Source organism: Corvus hawaiiensis, unplaced genomic scaffold, assembly GCF_020740725.1.
Source record: "Corvus hawaiiensis isolate bCorHaw1 unplaced genomic scaffold, bCorHaw1.pri.cur scaffold_32_ctg1, whole genome shotgun sequence".
Taxonomy (NCBI): Eukaryota; Metazoa; Chordata; class Aves; order Passeriformes; family Corvidae; genus Corvus; species Corvus hawaiiensis.
Genome location: NW_025963366.1, coordinates 271794 through 292852, shown reverse-complemented (window position 1 = coordinate 292852; position 21059 = coordinate 271794). Strand labels below are relative to the sequence as shown.

The 21059-nt window shown below is 54.6% G+C and overlaps 1 pseudogene; it reads right to left on the bottom strand.

Annotated features, from left to right (window-relative positions):
- Nucleotides 1–5586: 5586 nt before the first annotated feature.
- LOC125320968 overlaps nucleotides 5587–21059 on the bottom strand; it is a 37667-nt pseudogene continuing 22194 nt past the window's right edge.

Below are 21059 nucleotides of genomic sequence, written 5' to 3'. Positions count from 1 at the left end.
ATTACAACAAAACCACAGGCCAAAAATTGACTCCGTTTGCTTCCTACATCAGAAATCATTAAACCTCTACCAAGATGTGTTTCCCTGCAGCAGAAAAGGCCACTTGATTCCTTTTGTGCTGACGTTCTCCTGAGTTCACGACTTCAGATCAACTGAAAGTGTCCCGCTACCACCAAAGGTGGCCGCCAACAACCAGGATCCAACCCCCGAGTCACCATCAAACGCGCTGGATCCGCGCCTTCCGCAGCCCAGCAGCAATTCCTGCCGCTGCCCCCTGCTCTGGGTCAGACCGACGGGCATGGTTCTGGTGTGTGGGGCCGGCTCCCACAGGACACAGCGCTCAGACCCGCTCTGTGTCCCGCAGCTTGGGCATCTCAGGTGCTGCTCCACAGCTGCGGGGCCTTTCCCACTCTTTTTTCACCAATGTTCCACCGCTGCTGCACTGAATCACAGAATCCCAGAATTAACCAGCTTGGAAAAGACCTGTGACATCATCCAGTCCAACCTATGACCCAACACCACCTTGTCACCAGACCATGGCAGCAAGTGCCACATCCAGTCTTTCCTTAAATACCTCCAGGGACGGCAACTCCACCACCTCCCTGGGCAGCCCATTCCAATGCCCAATCACCCTTGCTGTGAAGAAACTCTTTCTAATCTCCAGCCTAAACCTCCTCTGCTGCAGCTCAAGGCTGTGTCCTCTTGTCCTGTCTCTGGTCCCTGGGAGAAGAGACCGAGCCCCACCTGGCTGCCCCCTCCTGTCAGGGAGTTGTAGAGAGTGAGAAGGTCCCCCCTGAGCCTCCTCTTCTCCAGGATAAACAACCCCAGCTCCCTCAGCTGCTGCTCACGGGACTTGCATTCCACCGCTGTTCCACTGTTGCTCCGTGGCTGCTGCTGCTGCTGCTGTTCCAGCGCAGCTGCAAAACCTCCCCTGGTGCTGCTCCCACTCCAGTGCTGCTCGTCTGTGACACTGCGGGGCCTCCTGGAACCGTGGGGACATTGTGACACCGCGGGGACACATGGAAGCAAAGGAACCCTGTGCCACTCCAGGATCTTGTGGAATCCACAGGCCCTGGGGCACTGTGGGGCCTCATGGAACCAAGGATCCATTGTGATCCCTGAGGGCCTCGTGGTTCCCAGGGATCCTTGTGACACTGCAGGGCCTCATGGAACCAAAGAGACCCTGGGACAATGTGAGACCTGATGGCAGAAAGGGGGGAACCTGTGACACTGTGAGGCCTCATGGAGCCAAGGCGACCCTGACATAATGTGGGACCTCGCAGCAGAAAGGGGACTCTGTAACAATGTGGGGCCTCGTGGAACCAAGGACCATTGTGACACCACAAGGGCTCATGGCACCAGAGGGATCCTGTGACACCGTGCGACCTCGTGGCCCAAAGGAGAAACCTGTGACACTGTGGGGCCTCAGGGAATCAAGGGGTCTCTGAGACACAGTGGGGGCTCCTGGTCCTCAGTCTCTTCTGACACTTGTCTCCATCTACACAGAAGCCAAACAGGGCAGCCTGAGCCTCTGCATCCAGAATATTCCTGTCTCCATGGCAGGATGCTCCTGCTCCCAGTGGTGCTGTGTGTTCCCTCTGCTCCCTGGGGGAATTGCATCCTACAAGACACAGCGACCACTCCGGTAGCCGACACCACAGGGCAGGGCCTCCTTCTGGGTGGCAGCAGAGACATCTTTCACTCCATCAGAATGCTCAGAGCCCCGTCCAATGTGGTCTGGAATGTTTCCAGGCACGGGGCATCCACCAGCTCACTGGGAAATCTGTGCCAGTGTTTCACCACTCTCAGCATTAGAATTTTCCCTTTTCTCTGCTCTGAACCCACTCTCTTTCAGTTGAAAACAATCTCCCCTTGTCCCCTTGGCACAGGCCCTACGGAAACATTTCTCCACATGTTTCCGAGGAGGTGCTTTGAAGTCTGAAAGGTCACACTGGGGTGTCCCCACGGCCTTTTCTGCTCCAGACTGCGCAGGTCCAACTGTCCCAGCCTGTCTCTGTCACAGAGCTGCTCCAGTCCCCCGAGCATCTTGGTGGCCTCCTCTGGAAGTGTTCCACGACCTCCGAGTCTTTCCTGTGCTGAGGACCCTCTTGTCAATTGTTTTTGCAGAAGACGCAGCATGGGGTGGCCCCTGCCAGGCCGCTGAGCAGGGACAAGGAGGCACTGAGGCCCCAGGGCTGCAAGGGTCACTTGTCTCCTGCTGGCCTCAGGGCCAGGGCCAGCAGCCGTGGCCAAAGTGCTGCACAAGTTGGCTCTGTCAGGGCCTTGCAGCTGCTGCCCATCCCTCTGCCCTCTGCAGCCCAGGCTGTCCCACGCTGTCCCTGCCCTGCGCCTCTGTCCCTGCAGGCTGTCCTCATCCCCCCGGCTGCTCCAACTTGCCGGCCCCTTCCTTTGCTGGCAGCTCTGCGTCCTGCCTGCCTCTGCCTGGGCACACAAAGCCTTGGGCTGCTCCAGACTCCTTCTGGGGGACGTGTTGCAGCACAGCACTTCCCTGGGAGGGAAAGACCTTTCTCCTGGTGTCCAGTCTGGAGCTGCCCAGCTGCCCTTGGTGCCATTATTTCTTTGTCAGGCTGTTTTATACAATGAAGAAAAGCTCCTCCATCTTTGAAACCTCCCTCCAAGCCCTCCCAGGCTACTTCTCTTCTGTCCTCAGTCTCCACAGAACTGAGCCCAGGGCCCTCAGCTTCCACCTGCTGGTTTTGTGATGAGGCCTCCAAAGCCCATCTTGGGAGATTTTTGGGTTCTCTCTAAGGTCTTTGAAAATGGAAACATAGTGATCGAGGTCCAAGATAAATGGAGTGTTATTTTTTCCCAAACCTTGCAGTGACAGAACAAAGGGCAATAGCTTTAAACTGAATGAGGGGGAATTTAGATTTGATCTAAGGAGGAAATATTTGACAGTGAGAGTGGCACAGAACTGCAACCATGCAAGCCAGAGAGCGATGCTCCATCCCAAAATTCTTCAAGGTCAGGAGGTTTGTGCCAACCCCTCCACTCCCCAAGGATGGAATTCCTGTTGTGGGGGTTCTCTGATGTGCTGTGTGACCTCACAAAGCTTCTGGCCAGAATGTCTGCTGGGGGCCCGCCAGGCTGCTGCAGTGGCAGTGACCTCACAGCCATCACCATTCCAGCCCTGTCCCCTGGGCCTGGCTCTCCCCTTTCCTCTCTCCTGGTCTTGTCTCTGCAGGGATGAGTGGTTTTGTGATGAACACCTTGTCCCCAAGATATTCCTGAGACCAATCATTTGTCAGTCAGGCCCATGTCACAGCAGTGACCTCATTTTCAACTCGCTCAACTCCTCATGTCTGCTGGAGCCCACATTGAGCAGCCAAAGCCAGCCCCTGCTTTGGCCTTTCCCTCTGCCCTGCCCCAGGGCCTGACAGAGCCAGGCGGCCGCAGGTGACCTTGAGGTTGTGCAGGGCTCAGGCACAGGGGCTGTGCCAGACTCAGTGCTGAGCTCACACTCTGTGGGGTGGAGCAGAGCCCAGCCAGAAGTCACCCCCTGAAGCAGCAGCTCTGCCATGGTGGCCACTGGGCCGGCTTGGCCAGGGAGGCTTCTGGCCATGCCCTGCAAGGAGCTGCTGCTGCCAAGGTGCCTTTGGTGTCTCAGGCTCTCCCTGGCACAGCTCCCACTCCGGCACTCTGCACTGAGGCCTTCAATGTGTTGGGCTGGCCTGGGGCTCCTCCTGCAGCAGGGTCTGCCCTGGTCATGGCACAGGAAAGGCAGTTCCTGCTGGAGCAGGAGGCTCTGCCTGGAATGGGCTCAAACAGCTCCAACAAGGCCCTGTTTGCAGAGCCCCCAGTGGGGAATGCAGAAGGGAGGTCCCGCTGCTTTTGGGGTGAAGAATGCAGAACCCAGCCTGACTCCTCCATTTCAAAGTTCAACATCCTCAGAGGGAGCTGCAGCTGTGGCAGAGCTGGTAAAATCCCTGGAGAAAGGAACAACCAACCAAGTGACGCCACTGAGAGCTTCTCCAGAGCTGTGGAGTTGGCACAGCCTGGGCACATCTGACTGACAGGGCAGCACGTCAGACTAGAAAAGCCCTGTCCCAAATTTTAATGGCAATGTCTTCTGACATTTCCCTTCTTGGGGGTGGTGGAGATCCCTCCCTGGAGTGGGGACACTCCTCAAGGTCACTGCTCAAGGCCGAGTCACAGACATTTGCCTACGGTCATTGATCTGGGTGAGTGACATCAATCTCTGCTTAAGGACTGGTTTTGCTTTAATACAAGTGCTTCAAAATTGCATCCTAGAGCACTAGATTGTAATAGTTGTTACAGCTCCTATACTGTGCAGTAAATAATTCTGATTAAGATCTTTTTCTCTAATCATGAGGGTAATCAATTAGATCTGTATTTATATAAATAGATCTGGTTTGCTATTACTCATCCCGTGGGACAATTTACATAAAGCTTCAATTCCACCTGTCCAATCCTTGCCAAAAAACCATAAACCCTTGCCAAAATCTGGGGCTGGGATTGGATCCGGCCGTTCCCAGGCTCCCCTCACTGAAGGAGTTTAGAAAGCCTGGGGGTCCTGGAGGGATTTGGGGATCTATGGGGAGTGTTTGGGGGTCCCTTCTGCACCTCATAACCCAGTGGCAGCTTCTCTAATAAACATCGCCTGAAGCTCCCACTCTGCCCATGACAGGCACGCTGTGAGTGTCTGTGACATCCCGGCTCTAGGGCAGCCTGGGGACTCCTGGATGTCACCATGGAACCCCTGTGAGTGTCCGTCACCTCACGGTTCTTTAGGAGCACGGGGATTTCACCACTGGACTCCTGTCACTGACTGTGACATCCCGGCTCCTTGTCAGCATACAGACACGTCTGTTGTCACCATGGAGCCCCTGTGAGTATGTGTGAGCTCATGGCCCTTTGGAAGAAGACACCCTTTGCATTTCACATGAAACCCCTGTGACCAGGTCTTTAGCAGCCCAGAGACCCCTGAGATGTCACCGTGGAGTCCCTGTGGCTGTGTGTGACTAATGCATCTTTAGGAGCCTAGAGACCCCTGGGATATCACCGTGGAGCCTCTGTCACTGCCAGTGACCTCGTGGCTCTTTAGCAGCCTGGAGACACTTGGAATGTCACCGTGGAGCCCTTGTGAGTACCTGTGACAGATCAATGCCCCAGCAACATGAAGTCCCCTGGGATGTCACCATGCAATGGCTTTGACTGCCTCTGACCCCACGGCTTTTTATCATCCCAGGAAAAGCCTGGGATGTCACCACGGAACCCCTTTGACTGCTTGTGCCGTGGTTTAGGAATGATATTCCCCCATTTCATGCTCCTACTAAAACCGTGGCGCCTCTCACTCCCCTAATGCCTCCCATGGAAAGCACAAAAGACAAAGATCCTGGGCTGGGATAAGAACAATTTACTGGGAACAACAATGAGATAAGGAACAAACAGGAAGGGCAACAATATTGATAACAGAAGGGATAAGACAAAGAAGTTACTTACAGGGAAAACTGCAACACCACCAACCCTGCCCCTGTGTTCACCCAGGTGCCTGTGGAAAACCAGAATAAGGAGATCACCATCCAGGTGTCTTCCCAACGTGGATCACCAGGAATGTGGGTCACCAGCTCTCTTTGCAAAGTGGGTCCTCTGATGGAGGATGATGATGGGGCAGCAGACAAAGCTTTTCCTGCAGTTGGGGCGGTCCCAGGGCTTCCCTTACCGGTGGCTCTGCCGGTGATTAGTCAAGTAAGAACTCCGAGTGAAGCTCTTCCCACACTCAGGACACTTGTAGGGCCTCTCCCCAGTGTGGATGCGCTGATGGGGGACGAGGCTAGAGTTGCGGCAGAAGCCCTTCCCACAGTCGGGGCAGCGGAAGGGCCTCTCGTCTGTGTGAATCCGCTGATGCAGGAGGAGTTTGGAGCTGTCCCGACACCTCTTGCCACACTCGGGACACTCGTAGGGCTTCTCCCCGGTGTGGATCCTCTGGTGGTGAATCAGGGCCAAGCTCCTGCTGAACCTCTTCCCACATTCCCCACACTTGTAGGGCCGTTCCCCTGTGTGGGTCATCTGGTGGCGGATCAGGCTGGAGCTGACATTGAAGTCCTTCCCACATTCCAAGCACTTGTAGGGCCGTTCCCTGGTATGGATCCTCTCGTGGCGGATCAGGTGGGACCTCCAGCGGAAGCTCTTCCCACATTCACCACACTCATAGGGCTTCTCCGTATCATGAAGCTGCTCATGGACCACCAGGTCCGAGCTCTGGCTGGAGCTCCAGCTGCCATCCCGGCACAGGGTGGGTCTTTCCTCCTTGGAGCACCCTGGCCTGGGTTTGGAGCCCCTCTTTGTATGGCATCTTTGGGGCTTTTCCTTCCCGTTGCGTTCTTGTGACGTGGAGCCACTCAAAACGACCTCTTCCACAAGACTCTGTCGGGGGAATTTGCCCTTCCTGGTCTCCATCCTCAGCTCATTGTCTGGGGGAGGAAGAACAAAGAGAGGATGGGATTTGCTTCCATGTCAGAGGGAAGGGGAAGGAGATCCCCCAGTTCATCCTTGGCAGGATAGCGTCGGCAGCAGGGTTGTCCTGCAGCCAGGGGTGATGCTGGGCTGAGAGATGGAGCAGAAGAGAGGGGGAAAGGGGCAGTGACTTCTGCCTCACCTGTCTGGCTGTCCTGGGGCATCTTCCTCTTCCTCACAGCTTTCTCCTCCATCCGGCCAAGGTTTGGGAATGGGAACTCCTGCAATGGGGAAAAACAAGGTGTGAGCGCATTGGGTTGGGCGTTCCTCCTGCCCAAGTCCATCTCTAGAAGTCACCGGGCCTCTGGTGTCCATAAAAACCTCCAAAACACCAAGATTCAGTTCAAAAGAAGCCTCCTGCGAGTTCCCCCTCTCTGGTCTCTCTACTTTGAGCTTCTGGGGGCTCCCTCGTGTCCCTGCTGCTGGGGGTCCTGAATGTATTGGGTTTCCCCCACCTGCTTGGTCCCCACCCACCCCAGGCTGCCTGGCGTCCCTGGAATTCCAAGGCTCCCTCCACTTTGGTCTCCAAACTTGGAGATCCTTTGTGTCCCTCTTCTCTGGCATCCCCTCACTTAGGAATGCTGGGGGGCTTTGGGAGTCCTGGGGTCCCTTCTCCCCTTATTCTCTGCTTCAGGGTGCCAGGGCTTCAAGGCATCCCCCCTTTCCCACTTCAGGGTCCTGGCAATCCTTGAGGTCCCCCCTCTCTGAGGTCCCCACTTCAGGGTGCAGGCAATCACAGGGTTCACCCTCTCCACATTCCCTCTCCTCCAGATTGCTGGGGTTCCCCCAGTCCCGATATTGTTCCTCTCTGCTCTCCTCCCTCTGCGGGTCCCAAGGTGCCCCTGCTCTGGCTCTTCTGGGGGGTCCCACAACCCCCTGGCTCTGGGCTGAAAGCAGCAGTGCCTGACCCAGGAAGGCCAACTCTCACTGGGGGGTCGGGACCTGGCATCCCCCCGCTCACCTTGGGGGCTCTGCTGGCAGCAGCTACCAGGACTGCCAGAAAAACCCTTCCTGGGGACACCCCAGCATCCCCCAGAGGATCTTTTTGCCTCAGCTTTGGAGTCCTGCAAGCTCCAAACAGCCCCTCCCAAAAAACACTGTGCTGCTTTTAAGGGAAACTGGCAGGAGAAATGAACCCGCCTCAACCACCTCAAGAGAGATTTCCGGTCAGGCTCACAATTCATTAAAGAGATTACAATAAACACAGCAATCAAGAGAAAACGGGTTTTAAGCCACAAAGACTGAGTACAACCTGGCACCGTGCTGGTCAGAGTGGTGCTGGAGATCCTACCACGTGGTGGTCACAGTCTTGTCAAAAGTGCTGGTCCTGTGGAAGTTCTGCTCCTCCTCTGGATCCCTTGAGCAGCAGTGGTTTCCTAGTTCCCCCAAGCCAGGTTTTATATGCTCAGGTTCAGGTGGAAATGCTCAGTACCTCCCCCAGGTCAGGGAGGTTCACAATGGAATGATGTCATTCTCTGAGTCACAGGATATTTTGGGAGTCCTTGATTGTCTAAGTCCTTGCAGCTGCCCATTCTGCTGGTGGATAATGACCAATTAGCAGAGAAGTCCCCTCAGGCTGGGTGTGACTGCTGGTTGTTGTGGGTTTGTTTTTCTTTTCAGGAATTTTGTCCCATCTGAAAGGAAGAGGCAGTGAGGGCAGGGGGTTGCCCAGGAGACAATCAGGGGCAATTAGGAAACAAAAGAAATGGCCACGCCTCCTCACATACCATGGTGATGGCTCAGCCAGAGAAACCAGAGTTTGGAAGTGGTGGCTGGGGAGTGAGCTCTCTGGCTGGGGGGTTGGTTCTCAGCAATGGCAGAGATCCCATGAGAGGTTGGGGGCACACCGAGACTTTGCTGATGTGTGGGGTCTGGGCTCTGCCCCCTTTGCTCGGCAATCGGAGGCACAGCGGTCACCTGTGGTGCTCGCAGTGGGTGCCTGTCCTTACCAAATGGGGCTGCACTGTGCCTTGCTCTTGGCGTCTGCCCCCTTGTTTTACTGCTTCTCCTGGCTGCCAACACCAACTGCTGCTCAATCAGATCTGCTGCCTTCACCACTTCTGCCAGCTGCCGGTGAGTGACGCTGAGGTCCAGTGCTGCCTGATCGGACCTGCCTGCCTTTGCTGTTTGCTGCCCGCTGCCGGGGTTGGTGCTGAGACACATTGCTGTCCCGTGAGGCTGCAAAAGGAGAGCTGTCCCCTGTGCCCTCTTGCCCCAGCTGCCACTGCCAGCTGGAGAGGCTGCTGCGTGGAGTTACCGAGGAAGCTGCCGCTGCTGCATCGCGTGAGCAAGAATGCTGAGAAGCGTGGAAGAAAGCTGATTACACAGGATCTGAAAACAGGAAAGGCGTCCTGTTTGTCAGGCTGCAAGCCTTGAGAAAAGAATGACAAACTGTCAAGACAACAGATTTATTAGGGGACTGTAACTGGTTTTTGAGCGAGCAGCTAAAACAGTTTCTCACACTCAAAAGTATGAACGCTCTCTAACTTTACAATAAACCCGATTCACTTACACCTACCTTGTGTCTCTCGCATCCATACATCACAATACCCAACCCGTCATCCTTCATGCTCAAGTACAAGATGGCATCACAGGTACCTGCAGGTAAGTGCAGCCATTCCTTGAGGGTTGATCAAACTTTTAGGTCAAGGGCCTCGAGGAACCCTGCTTTCAGCTCTGAATGGTCAGCCAGGTAGGTCACTTGAGGGATGGTATATGTTTTTGGGCTATCCATTTTTTGATTCCTAGAGTTTGAAGAGGGACTTTACCAATTCACTGTAACCAGAATGTGAGTTTTGTAGATAGGATGCATTTTGCTACACCAATCCAAGGGTCAATCTGCAGGCCCAGATCTTTTTCAGAGTCACCGGGGCCGGTCATGTTCAGGACTGTGCCGGTGATGGTCCAAGCAGTGCAGTTGTTGATGCTAGAAGAGTCCTTTGTTTGCTTGATGGAAAAGCCGTGGCACTCTTCCCCTTGTGTTTTGAGACCGGGGAGATTGCAGAAGGTCTCTAATATCTTGATGTTCTGCTTCATGTTTTCCCAGGAATCGCTCAATAAGACCAGATCGTCTGCAAATGCCATCGCTGTGACGCTGTTCATTCCCCAGTGGTACCCTCTGCCACTCTCTTCCAGCTTGCAAAAGGCAACATTGGGTTGCCCTGTTTGACTCACACCTGGATCTGGATGTGGTCTCTCTGTGTTTTCTTTGTGGTGATGTATGTACGGATGTTCTCATACATATTGCTCACCAAGCTGATGACATGAGGCTCCCCTTTGCTGCAGACCATGTAGAATGTGCTGGTGGCTGACGGTGTCAAAAGCCTTAGTGATGTCCACAAATACAACCCCCAGCGGTTTGTGATATTTTTTGGCAGATCGAATTACTGTTTGCAGGAGTTTCACATTTTCAGAGCATCCTGCCATTCTGATAAAGCCTCTTTGCCTTGGGTTGAGGGAGCATGCTTTAGTCAACCTTGCTGTTAATATTCTGGAGAACAGTCTTAACAGGATGGAGCCAATCATGATGGGTCTCCAGTTATTAATGTCTTGGAAATGTTCTGGTTTGGTTGACTTTGGTGTTAATACAGTCCTGCATCCCCTCACCATGTCCGAGATTTTACCTGATGTTAACCAAAGGTTGAATATCTCCATGGTCTGGGAAAACTCAGGGTCTGTCTTCTTGAGGTCCTTTAGGGTAATCCCGTCTGGACCAGGAGCTCAGCTTTTGCTCATCTCCTGCACAGTCTTCTCAGTTTCTTTGGCTGTAATTAAGTCCCTGGAAGCGCTATTGTCAGCTTTCCCATTGAATTTGCAAGTTCCCAAGGCTCTTAAACTTTCCAGGTGTTTCCCATCTGTCTTTAAATGCCACACAAATTTCACTGGGTAGAATTTTGCAGGACAGGCATTCAATGTCATGCAGAGTAATCTTGGCTGATTTCCCCCAATCTAGATGGAATAGGTGCTGGAAGTGCACCTCTCCTGATTGCTCTCTTAGTCAGCCACTTCTGGCAAGGTCTTCAGGAGTTTTCTTCCTGGGTCCCTGCTTTGTTCTTATCTCGGGCTGCTGTTCTTATCTCGGGCTGATGTTCTTATCTGGCTTATCATATTGATGCATCTGAAGCAGCCCTGGGCTGACTCATTGACCAGTGATGTCATCTGCTGGCCATTAAGTACCTGCTTGAATGCCCATGGGAAGGAGTTGAGTTTCCCAGCTGAAAGACTTTGACTGAAAGTTCTCTGATAATGGGCCCGCAGCTGCCCCTCCCTCTGCTGGTTGATGTTCCCAGCTGCTCCTCCTCATTATCTGGCCAATGACTCATCCCAGCTGCTGTTCCCATGCCCACAGCTGGTTCCCTGGGCAGCAATCTCCTCTTATCACTCATCTGCTTCCCTGTCTTGGACAGAATGTGTTTGGCAATGAGTTTACTGATGGTTTTGTTTCCCCAAAACTGAGCCTTCAACCTTATCAGCAGATGCTCTTCCTCCTTAGACCAACACCTTTTGTGGGCGAAACATGGATTTAAAAGAAACATAAAGAGTTTAGTTATAGGCTAGCTGTGTTGCAATTAGTTAGAAGAGGAAGGAATTTGGGCCCAGCTAGAGTTAATTAAAATGGTTAAGAGAGCTGGGCCTGAAACAGTTTTCAAGATGTTAGGAATTGCTTATGGAATAATTGCTGATCTGTCATTTGTATGTTTGCTTAGCTGTGCTTAGAATGAGGAACAGAAACATTGATAAGTTGGTCTGGGCAACAGGAACAATTACCAATTTCCTCCCTCTGTGGGAACCTATTCAAAAGTCACGCAAGAGGAAACTTAGAGATGTGGGTGGGGATGTTGCTGGCAGGTTGTTCTCCAGCTCAGGAGGCAATGTTTCCAATGTTCCTTCCCTCTCCTTGCTGCTTTTTCCCCCGTTGTTTAGTACAAAAAGTCTCGGGAGACAGCTGTCTTCTCCCACACTTGGTTGAGTTTTAAGATGTTCTTACACCTCCCATAGCCTGGGAAAACCCTCCCAAACCGTGGAAAAACAAACACACTCCTTAGTGTCAAACACACCCGATGTGTAAAACTCCAGTGTCAGCAGTTCAAATGCATTTTCTGCTAAGTTAGGGAGGCCAGATGGTAAATTTAGAGAGCACAGGTAGGCCCTGTTTTTACACAAGGAATCTAGATTAAAAGTTTTAGATGCCAGGTCCACCCAATCAAAATGGGAAGTTTGGGTGCCGGTCAATGCCTGGTACAGGCGTATCGATGGACACATTTTAGAGATCCGGATAGTTAAAGTGTCCAAAATTTTAGGAGAGGAGGAATAAGATCGGCAGTAGACCCCTCAATAAATTACCAAATCTTGCCAGGCACAAATCCATGGGCCAGAATTCGGGTAAAAAGCTGCACGGTCCTTACATAAAATTTGTTTAACAGTTTAGCAGGAGATTGTTGACTGGAGATTCCAACGATACCATGCCGGGGCAGAAGTCGGCTTCGTTACACTTCAAAGGGCATACGGTGGTACCATGAGGAGGAGAGACCTTTGCAGCAGTGCCCACTTCGTAACAGGTATCTCCTCAGAAGATGGTAGTTACGCTGGCCGCTTACTCGCGCTTCATTGAATTTCTTCACTTTGACATTCAGAGCACTGGGCAGAAATCACATGGCGTCAACACCCGCCTCGGGCCTTCGCGATGCTTTGTTTTAATTAAACAGTCGGATTCCCCTGGTCTGCACCAGTTCTAAGCTGGCTGCTTGGCGCCGGCCGAGGCAGGGCGCCGGCCTGGAGACCCCATCCGGGGACCCTCTGCTGAGCAATTGGACCAGGTGGTGAAAACCATGTCCTGTCCCCCTCCAGTGGCATGAGGAGATGATGATCATCCCTGGAGGAATTGCCTGATCCCCTGTGAGCCCTGGGCCTTTTTCCTCAAATGCTCAATAAACCTCTTCAGCAAATTTACACTCTGTGTCCATGTGACTGCATCCGTGTATGCTTTCCTAAGGAAATTTCCCCAAATCTCCAAGAAGGTTATCCCCGAGGTGTTGTCCTGTCCCCGTGACCATCTGCACATCCCGTCACTGTCTCACTGTCACCTCCACACATCTCTGAGCCTGCGGGCACCTCCCAGGTTTGCTCTGAACTCCTCCCTCCTGCTCCCCACCACCAGGAATGACCATGGGAGCTCAGACCAGGAGCACCCGGGCTAGGGATGGATAAGAAGCACCTGGCATAGGGGGGAGGAATCCCCCATTTCAGGGGGGTTGTGGGGTGCAGGGGGAGCAGCTGAGTCCCCTCCCAGATCCAGGGCTACAAACTGGGGACAAGATGCCTCAAGTGCCTCAGCTGAATCGTTTCCCTCAGCACTTGGCCCGGCAAGTCTCTGGCTGCAGCACAACCTGTGCAGGAGATTTTCCAATGGGAAGACAAAAGGAAGGAATTGGTCCTTCCCTCTCCCTCAGCCTTCCTCCTTGTGCTGATCTTCTTGTCATCCCTTAGCAAAACCAACCAAAAGTCATCTGCAGTGAGGTGTTTCCGAGGGTCCGTTCCCAAACAGGGCCACAGGAGGGTTTTCTGCCAGGGCAGAAGTGAGACCTGTGGGATTTGGTCAGACAGTTTAAAACATGACCATTTCTAAACGCTGGAAATCCAGAGGCTACAAAAAGGAAGTCTGCAGTTGGAATGGTCCATTATCCTCCTGCTTCCCACTGCTCAGCTGGCCAAGCCCAACTCCAGAGGAGCAGATCATGGAAAGCAGAGCTGCAGGGAGTGTTGGAGACTCATTCCCAGAGAGAGAGGGAGAAAGAGTGAAATAGGGACAAGAATTCCAATTGTTTTCTTGATCATAACCACCACAAACAGCTCTGTACTCAGTGTGCAACATCCCGATGCTGAGGCACGTTCCTGGTTTTTCACCACAAATTGCATCATTTTGGAAACTGTCCCTGGATTAGAACAAAACCACAGGCCAAAAATTGACTCCGTTTGCTTCCTACATCAGAAATCATTAAACCTCTACCAAGATGCGTTTCCCTGCAGCAGAAAAGGCCACTTGATTCCTTTTGTGCTGACTTTCTCCTGAGTTCACGACTTCAGATCAACTGAAAGTGTCCCGCTACCACCAAAGGTGGCCGCCAACAGCCAGGATCCAACCCCCGAGTCACCATCAAACGCGCTGGATCCGCGCCTTCCGCAGCCCAGCATCAATTCCTGCCGCTGCCCCCTGCTCTGGGTCAGCCTGACGGGCATGGTTCTGGTGTGTGGAGCTGGCTCCCACAGGACACAGCGCTCAGACCCGCTCTGTGTCCCGCAGCTTGGGCATCTCAGGTGCTGCTCCACAGCTGCGGGGCCATTTCCCACTCTTTTTCCACCAAGGTTCCACCGCTGCTGCACTGAATCACAGAATCCCAGAATTACCCAGGTTGGAAAAGACCTGAGAGATCATCCAGTCCAACCTTTGACCCAACACCACCTTGACACCAGACCATGGCAGCGAGTGCCACATCCAGTCTTTCCTTAAATACCTCCAGGGACGGTGACTCCACCACCTCCCTGGGCAGCCCATTCCAATGCCCAATCACCCTTGCTGTGAAGAAACTCTTTCTAATCTCCAGCCTAAACCTCCTCTGCTGCAGCTCAAGGCTGTGTCCTCTTGTCCTGTCTGTGTTCCCTGGGAGAAGAGACCGAGCCCCACCTGGCTGCCCCCTCCTGTCAGGGAGTTGTAGAGAGTGAGAAGGTCCCCCCTGAGCCTCCTCTTCTCCAGGATAAACAACCCCAGCTCCCTCAGCTGCTGCTCACGGGACTTGCATTCCACCGCTGTTCCACTGTTGCTCCGTGGCTGCTGCTGCTGCTGCTGTTCCAGCGCAGCTGCAAAACCTCCCCTGGTGCTGCTCCCACTCCAGTGCTGCTCGTCTGTGACACTGCGGGGCCTCCTGGAACCGTGGGGACATTGTGACACCGCGGGGACACGTGGAAGCAAAGGAACCCTGTGCCACTCCAGGATCTTGTGGAATCCACAGGCCCTGGGGAGCTGTGGGGCCTCATGGAACCAAGGATCCATTGTGATCCCTGAGGGCCTCGTGGTTCCCAGGGATCCTTTGTGACACTGTGGGGCCTCATGGAACCAAAGAGACCCTGGGACAATGTGAGACCTGATGGCAGAAAGGGAGGAGCCTGTGACAATGTGGGGCCTCATGGAGCCAAGGCGACCCTGACATAATGTGGGACCTCACAGCAGAAAGGGGACTCTGTAACAATGTGGGGCCTCGTGGAACCAAGGACCATTGTGACACCACAAGGGCTCATGGCACCAGAGGGATCCTGTGACACCGTGCGACCTCGTGGCCCAAAGGAGAAACCTGTGACACTGTGGGGCCTCAGGGAATCAAGGGGTCTCTGAGACACAGTGGGGGCTCCTGGCTCTCAGTCTCTTCTGACACTTGTCTCCATCTACACAGAAGCCAAACAGGGCAGCCTGAGCCTCTGCATCCAGAATATTCCTGTCTCCATGGCAGGATGCTCCTGCTCCCAGTGGTGCTGTGTGTTCCCTCTGCTCCCTGGGGGAATTGCATCCTACAAGAGACACAGCGACCACTCCGGTAGCCGACACCACAGGGCAGGGCCTCCTTCTGGGTGGCAGCAGAGACATCTTTCACTCCATCAGAATGCTCAGAGCCCCGTCCAATGAGGTCTGGAATGTTTCCAGGGACGGGGCATCCAGCAGCTCGCTGGCAAATCTGTGCCAGTGGTTCACCACTCTCAGCATCAAGAATTTTTTTATCTCTGCTCTGAACCCACTCTCTTTCAGTTGAAAACAATCTCCCCTTGTCCCCTTGACAAAGGCCCTCCGGAAACATTTCTCCACATGTTTCCGAGGAGGTGCTTTGAAGTCTGAAAGGTCACACTGGGGTGTCCCCACAGCCTTTTCTGCTCCAGGCTGAACAGGTCCAACTGTCCCAGCCTGTCTCTGTCACAGAGCTGCTCCAGTCCCCCGAGCATCTTGGTGGCCTCCTCTGGAAGTGCTCCACGAGCTCCGAGTCTTTCCTGTGCTGAGGACCCTCTTGTCAATTGTTTTTACAGAAGACGCAGTCGCTAGGAGAGGGGAAACTCATCCTTCCTGAAATGCTGGCACAAGAGCAGGGACAGTTTCTGCAGGGCTGAGACACAGCCCCGAGGGAGGCAGGGACATTCCCATGGCATCCCTGCAGCTGGGGGCCAATCTGCCGGCACTGGGAGCCTCTGTGTGTGTCCAGCTCATTCTCCCACGGCCATTGGCACGTGGTCAGCGGCCGTCCAATGCCATCCCCCTGATTGGCACTGATCTCCAAGGCAGTCTGGAGCTCTCCTGGGCCAACGTTCTCTAATTAGGACCCTGTGGACACTTCCTCAATTCTTGTCCAAACCAATGTCAGCACACCAATGACGTCACAGCACTTGTCCATGAGGTCAAGAATCCCCCATGGGGACACTCTGCTCTCTCCTCCGTGGGGCACAAAGCAGCAACACTCCCAAGGAAAATCTTCCCCCGTGGGCCCTGTGGCTCCTTGGGAAGTTCCAGAGCAAAGAGTCAAGGCAGGCGCCTGAAATGCTTTCCCAGCTGGCCCACAACACATCTCAAACGGATCCACAGTGTCCCTGGGAAAGACAGAAGCAGAACCCTTCACTAATGCCCTGGAACGTCCAACAGGAACCAAAGCCATGAACAGCTCTCAGGAACCACTTCTCAGTGGATTTTAACTTCTTGGAAGCCCAAGGAGTCTGAATGTCTTCCTGGTGCCTTGGGCCCTGGGTAAACAGGGCTTATCAGAGATGCTGGCAGGGGACCATCATCCCTCCTCCTCACAGGACACCTCTCTTTGCCCAATTAGCTCTGAGTGACTGCCTGGGGACAAGCCCCTCTTTCTCCATGTCCCTTTGGATGGGCACTTCCTACTCAGGTCCAGCGCTGGCCTGGGCCCAGGGCCAGGGAACTGCAGAGACTCTCTGTGTGGACAAGGGCCTTTGGGGACCTGCAGCAAATTGCATCCAGGCACAGTGCTGGAGTTTGAGCCTTACTGGGGATGGGGTCCCTGGCACCCTGCATGTGGAGCAGCTGTGCAGAGCTGGAGCCAGGTGCTCTGTGTGGGCACGGTGGCTGTGGGTGGGACAGGGGGAGGGTCAGGGCAGGACATTTTCCCCTCTGAACTCTGCTCTGGGGCTGGAGGTGGAACTGTTTTGGGGCCTGTGAGGAAAGGGAATGGAGTGGTCTGGCTGTGGGAAGAAGCACACCTGAGCCATTTCCCAAGCCTCAGCCTTGTCTTGGGGTGATCAACATTGCCCAGTGCTTCCCAGTGTCTCCAGTGACTGCAGATCCCAATCAGCTGCCTACCCTTGACTCAAAGTCCTCCCACATTCCTGTTTTCCCTGATTCCAGGGTCCTGGAAGAGGGGTCAGTGCCCAGCCCTGTTTTCTCAAAGTGCCTGAGTGGGAATAGGGGCAACTGTGCTGGGACCCAAGAGAGTTTGGGATGGGCTCAGCTCTGGGGTGTCCCACAGGGAAAGCTCTGGGAGGGAAGGGGCAGCAGGAGATGGGGGATCTGGCTGTGGGGACTGCTGGAGGATGGATTGTGTGGGAGTGGGGGTTGTCCCCACTGGGGATCCATCTGCTTTCAGGTCTGCCATGCACAGACCACCCTGCATCAGGCAGTCCCAGGAAGCACAAGATGTCTGTCGGGCCCTGGGTAAACAGGGCTTAACAGAGATGCTGGCAGGGGTCCAACATCCCTCCTCCTCACAGGACACCTCTGTTTGCCCAGTTAGCTCCAAGTGGCTACCTGGGGACAAGTCCCACATGCCCATGTTCCTCGGGATGCGCACATCCTGCTCAGGGCCAGCACTGGCCTGGGCCCAGGGCCACGGAATTGACCGAGGTGCTCTGGGAGGGCCCAGTGGCTGCAGGTTGCACAGGATTATGGTCAGGCCAGGGCATATTCCCCTCTGGACACTGCTCTATTGCTGGAAATTGAACCAGTTTGGGATCTGCAGGGAAAGGGATATAGGGTGGTCTGGATGTGGGAATTGTCACACCTGAGCCGTTCCCCAAGGCTCAGCCTTGTCTGCAGCTGATCACCACCCCCCGGTGCTCCCCAGTGTCTCCAGCAACTGGAGATCCCAATCACTCACCTGATCACATGTCCCTTGTTTCTCTTGTTCTCCCACATGTTGGGGCTGGTGCTGGGCTCAGCTCTGGGCTGTCCCACAGGGAAAGCTCTGGGAGGGAAGGGGCAGCAGGAGATGGGGGATCTGGCTGTGGGGGCTGCAGGAGGATGGATTGTGGTGGAGTGGGCGCTGTTCTCACATTGGGATCCCGCTGCCTTTGGCTCCCTGCCCTGCAGGCTGAGAGTTGCCCCTGGCAGCTGGCAGATCCCCTGTCCTGGCAAAGACAGGGATGCAGGACGGCTCTGCAGGACAGCTCTGGGCATGCCTGGCTGCACCTCCACCTTCACACCCTGCAGCCATCCCTGGGAGAGGAGGCATTTGGGCTTTTCACAGGGAGAGGGCTGCATTGGAGGGGATCCTATGGATGTCACCCCAAGACAGGAGACCTCTCAACTCTCCTGACACAACATTTCTGGGTTTCATTTTCTGTCATCCCCTGATCTTATCTCTGCTTCCTGGAGATTTTCCTCCTGGACTTGTTTGCCTGGGCCTGATCTGTCCCTGCCACCACTCACAGACCCCAAATCTCTGTGCACTCTCCTTGACCCTGCAGGAACCTGCCTCATTGCAGGGCACTGGCTGGGGGCAGTTTCTGTTTGTGGGTTGGAAAAACAACAGGCCAAACTAAGACTGATCACTAAAAGTAAGACTTTCAGATGTCTCAGGGACTTGTCAAAATTCATAATACCTTTTATTGATATCCCCTCCCTGCCATTCTCCACTAGTAGGAAACTGAAAACAAAGTCTCAGGAAATGTCCTCATTTTTATCAAAATCCTTGGCTTGGAAATATTCTAGGACAGATCACAAACCCTCAGCATTGTCAGAGCTTCATGAGCATTTCACTCCCCCTGCACTCGAGATGTTCCGAGCTGTACTCACAGAATCTGTAGGCATTGGGATGTTCCAGCTTCAGGAGATCCCTCCAGGAGCTGCAGCTGCCTTGTCCTGCAGCCAGAGGCTTCCTGAGTCAAGAGCTGGCAATGATTCTGCTCCAGCAACTTCTCAGCACCTTTGCAGCCTTGGCTGAGTTTAAGCCCTGTGTGCCTCTGTGCTGTGCCCGGGCTGGCTGCAGGCAGTGGCCCAGCCCTGCTGGGCTGGGCCCAGGAGCTGCTCCTGGCCACAGCTGTCTCTCTGCAGCGCTGCCGCTTGCCAGGAGCCGCCTCTGTGCCAGGAGCCCGGCCCAGCTCAGCAGCACAGCCACAGCACAAGGACTCTGATGACCCTCTTGGGGCTTGGTGCTGAGGCCCTGAACATCAGTCCCTGAGAGGGAGCTGAAGCAATCTCTCAAGAATTCAAAGTCAATATCAATCTCCAGAGTTTCCTGAAGTTTTAATGGGTCCCACTGAGGAACACTGAGGATGAGAAAGTGTCCCCAGGTTCCAGTTAGAGCACACTGGAGGCAGTGATGGCAGGTGGGGACAAGCAAAGGAAAGGTGTCTGTGAGGCTGAGGAAACCTGGATGTGTTCCATGACTCCAAAGGGCCATGGTCTGAGCCCCAGCCCCTGGCAAGGCAGATCCTGTCCCTCCCTCAGTGCGCAGGGCTCTTGCCGGGGCACTGGGATGTGGGGATGTGCAGTGCCAAGGGCAGCACCATGGGGTGGCCCCTGCCAGGCCGCTGAGCAGGGACAAGGAGGCACTGAGGCCCCAGGGCTGCAAGGGTCACTTGTCTCCTGCTGGCCTCAGGGCCAGGGCCAGCAGCCGTGGCCCAAGTGCTGCACAAGTTGGCTCTGTCAGGGCCTTGCAGCTGCTGCCCATCCCTCTGCCCTCTGCAGCCCAGGCTGTCCCACGCTGTCCCTGCCCTGCGCCTCTGTCCCTGCAGGCTGTCCTCTTCCCGCCAGCTGCCCCACCTTGCCGGCCCCTTCCTTTGCTGGCAGCTCTGCGTCCTGCCTGCCTCTGCCTGGGCACACAAAGCCTTGGGCTGCTCCAGACTCCTTCTGGGGGACGTGTTGCAGCACAGCACTTCCCTGGGAGGGAAAGACCTTTCTCCTGGTGTCCAGTCTGGAGCTGCCCAGCTGCCCTTGGTGCCATTATTTCTTTGTCAGGCTGTTTTATACAACGAAGAAAAGCTCCTCCATCTTTGAAACCTCCCTTCAAGCCCTCCCAGGCTACTTCTCTTCTGTCCTCAGTCTCCACAGAACTGAGCCCAGGGCCCTCAGCTTCCACCTGCTGGTTTTGTGTTGAGGCCTCCAAAGCCCATCTTGGGAGATTTTTGGGTTCTCTCTAAGGTCTTTGAAAATGGAAACATAGTGATCGAGGTCCAAGATAAATGGAGTGTTATTTTTTCCCAAACCTTGCAGTGACAGAACAAGGGGCAATAGCTTTAAACTGAATGAGGGGGAATTTAGATTTGATCTAAGGAGGGAATATTTGACAGTGAGAGTGGCACAGAACTGCAGCTGTGCAAGGCAGAGAACGATGCTCCATCCCAAAATTCTTCAAGGTCAGGAGGTTTGTGCCAACCCCTCCACTCCCCAAGGATGGAATTCCTGTTGTGGGGGTTCTCTGATGTGCTGCGTGACCTCACAAAGCTTCTGGCCAGAATGTCTGCTGGGGGCCAGCCAGGCTGCTGCAGTGGCAGTGACCTCACAGCCATCACCATTCCGGCCCTGTCCCCTGGGCGTGGCTCTCCCCTTTCCTCTCTCCTGGTCTTGTCTCTGCAGGGATGAGTGGTTTTGTGATGAACACCTTGTCCCCAAGATATTCCTGAGACCAATCATTTGTCAGTCAGGCCCATGTCACAGCAGTGACCTCATTTTCAACTCGCTCAACTCCTCATCTCTGCTGGAGCCCACATTGAGCAGCCAAAGCCAGCCCCTGCTCTGGCCTTTCCCTCTGCCCTGCCCCAGGGCCTGACAGAGCCAGGCGGCCGCAGGTGACCTTGAGGTTGTGCAGGGCTCAGGCACAGGGGCTGTGCCAGACTCAGTGCTGAGCTCACACTCTGTGGGGTGGAGTAGAGCCCAGCCAGAATCACCCCCTGAAGGAGCAGCTCTGCAGTGGTGGCCACTGGGCCGGCTTGGCCAGGGAGGCTTCTGGCCATGCCCTGCAAGGAGCTGCTGCTGCCAAGGTGCCTTTGGTGTCTCAGGCTCTCCCTGGCACAGCTCCCACTCCGGCACTCTGCACTGAGGCCTTCAATGTCTTGGGCTGGCCTGGGGCTTCTCCTGCAGCAGGGTCTGCCCTGGTCATGGCACAGGAAAGGCAGTTCCTGCTGGAGCAGGAGGCTCTGCCTGGAATGGGCTCAAACAGCTCCAACAAGGCCCTGTTTGCAGAGCCCCCAGTGGGGAATGCAGAAGGGAGGTCCCGCTGCTTTTGGGGTGAAGAATGCAGAACCCAGCCTGACTCCTCCATTTCAAAGTTCAACATCCTCAGAGGGAGCTG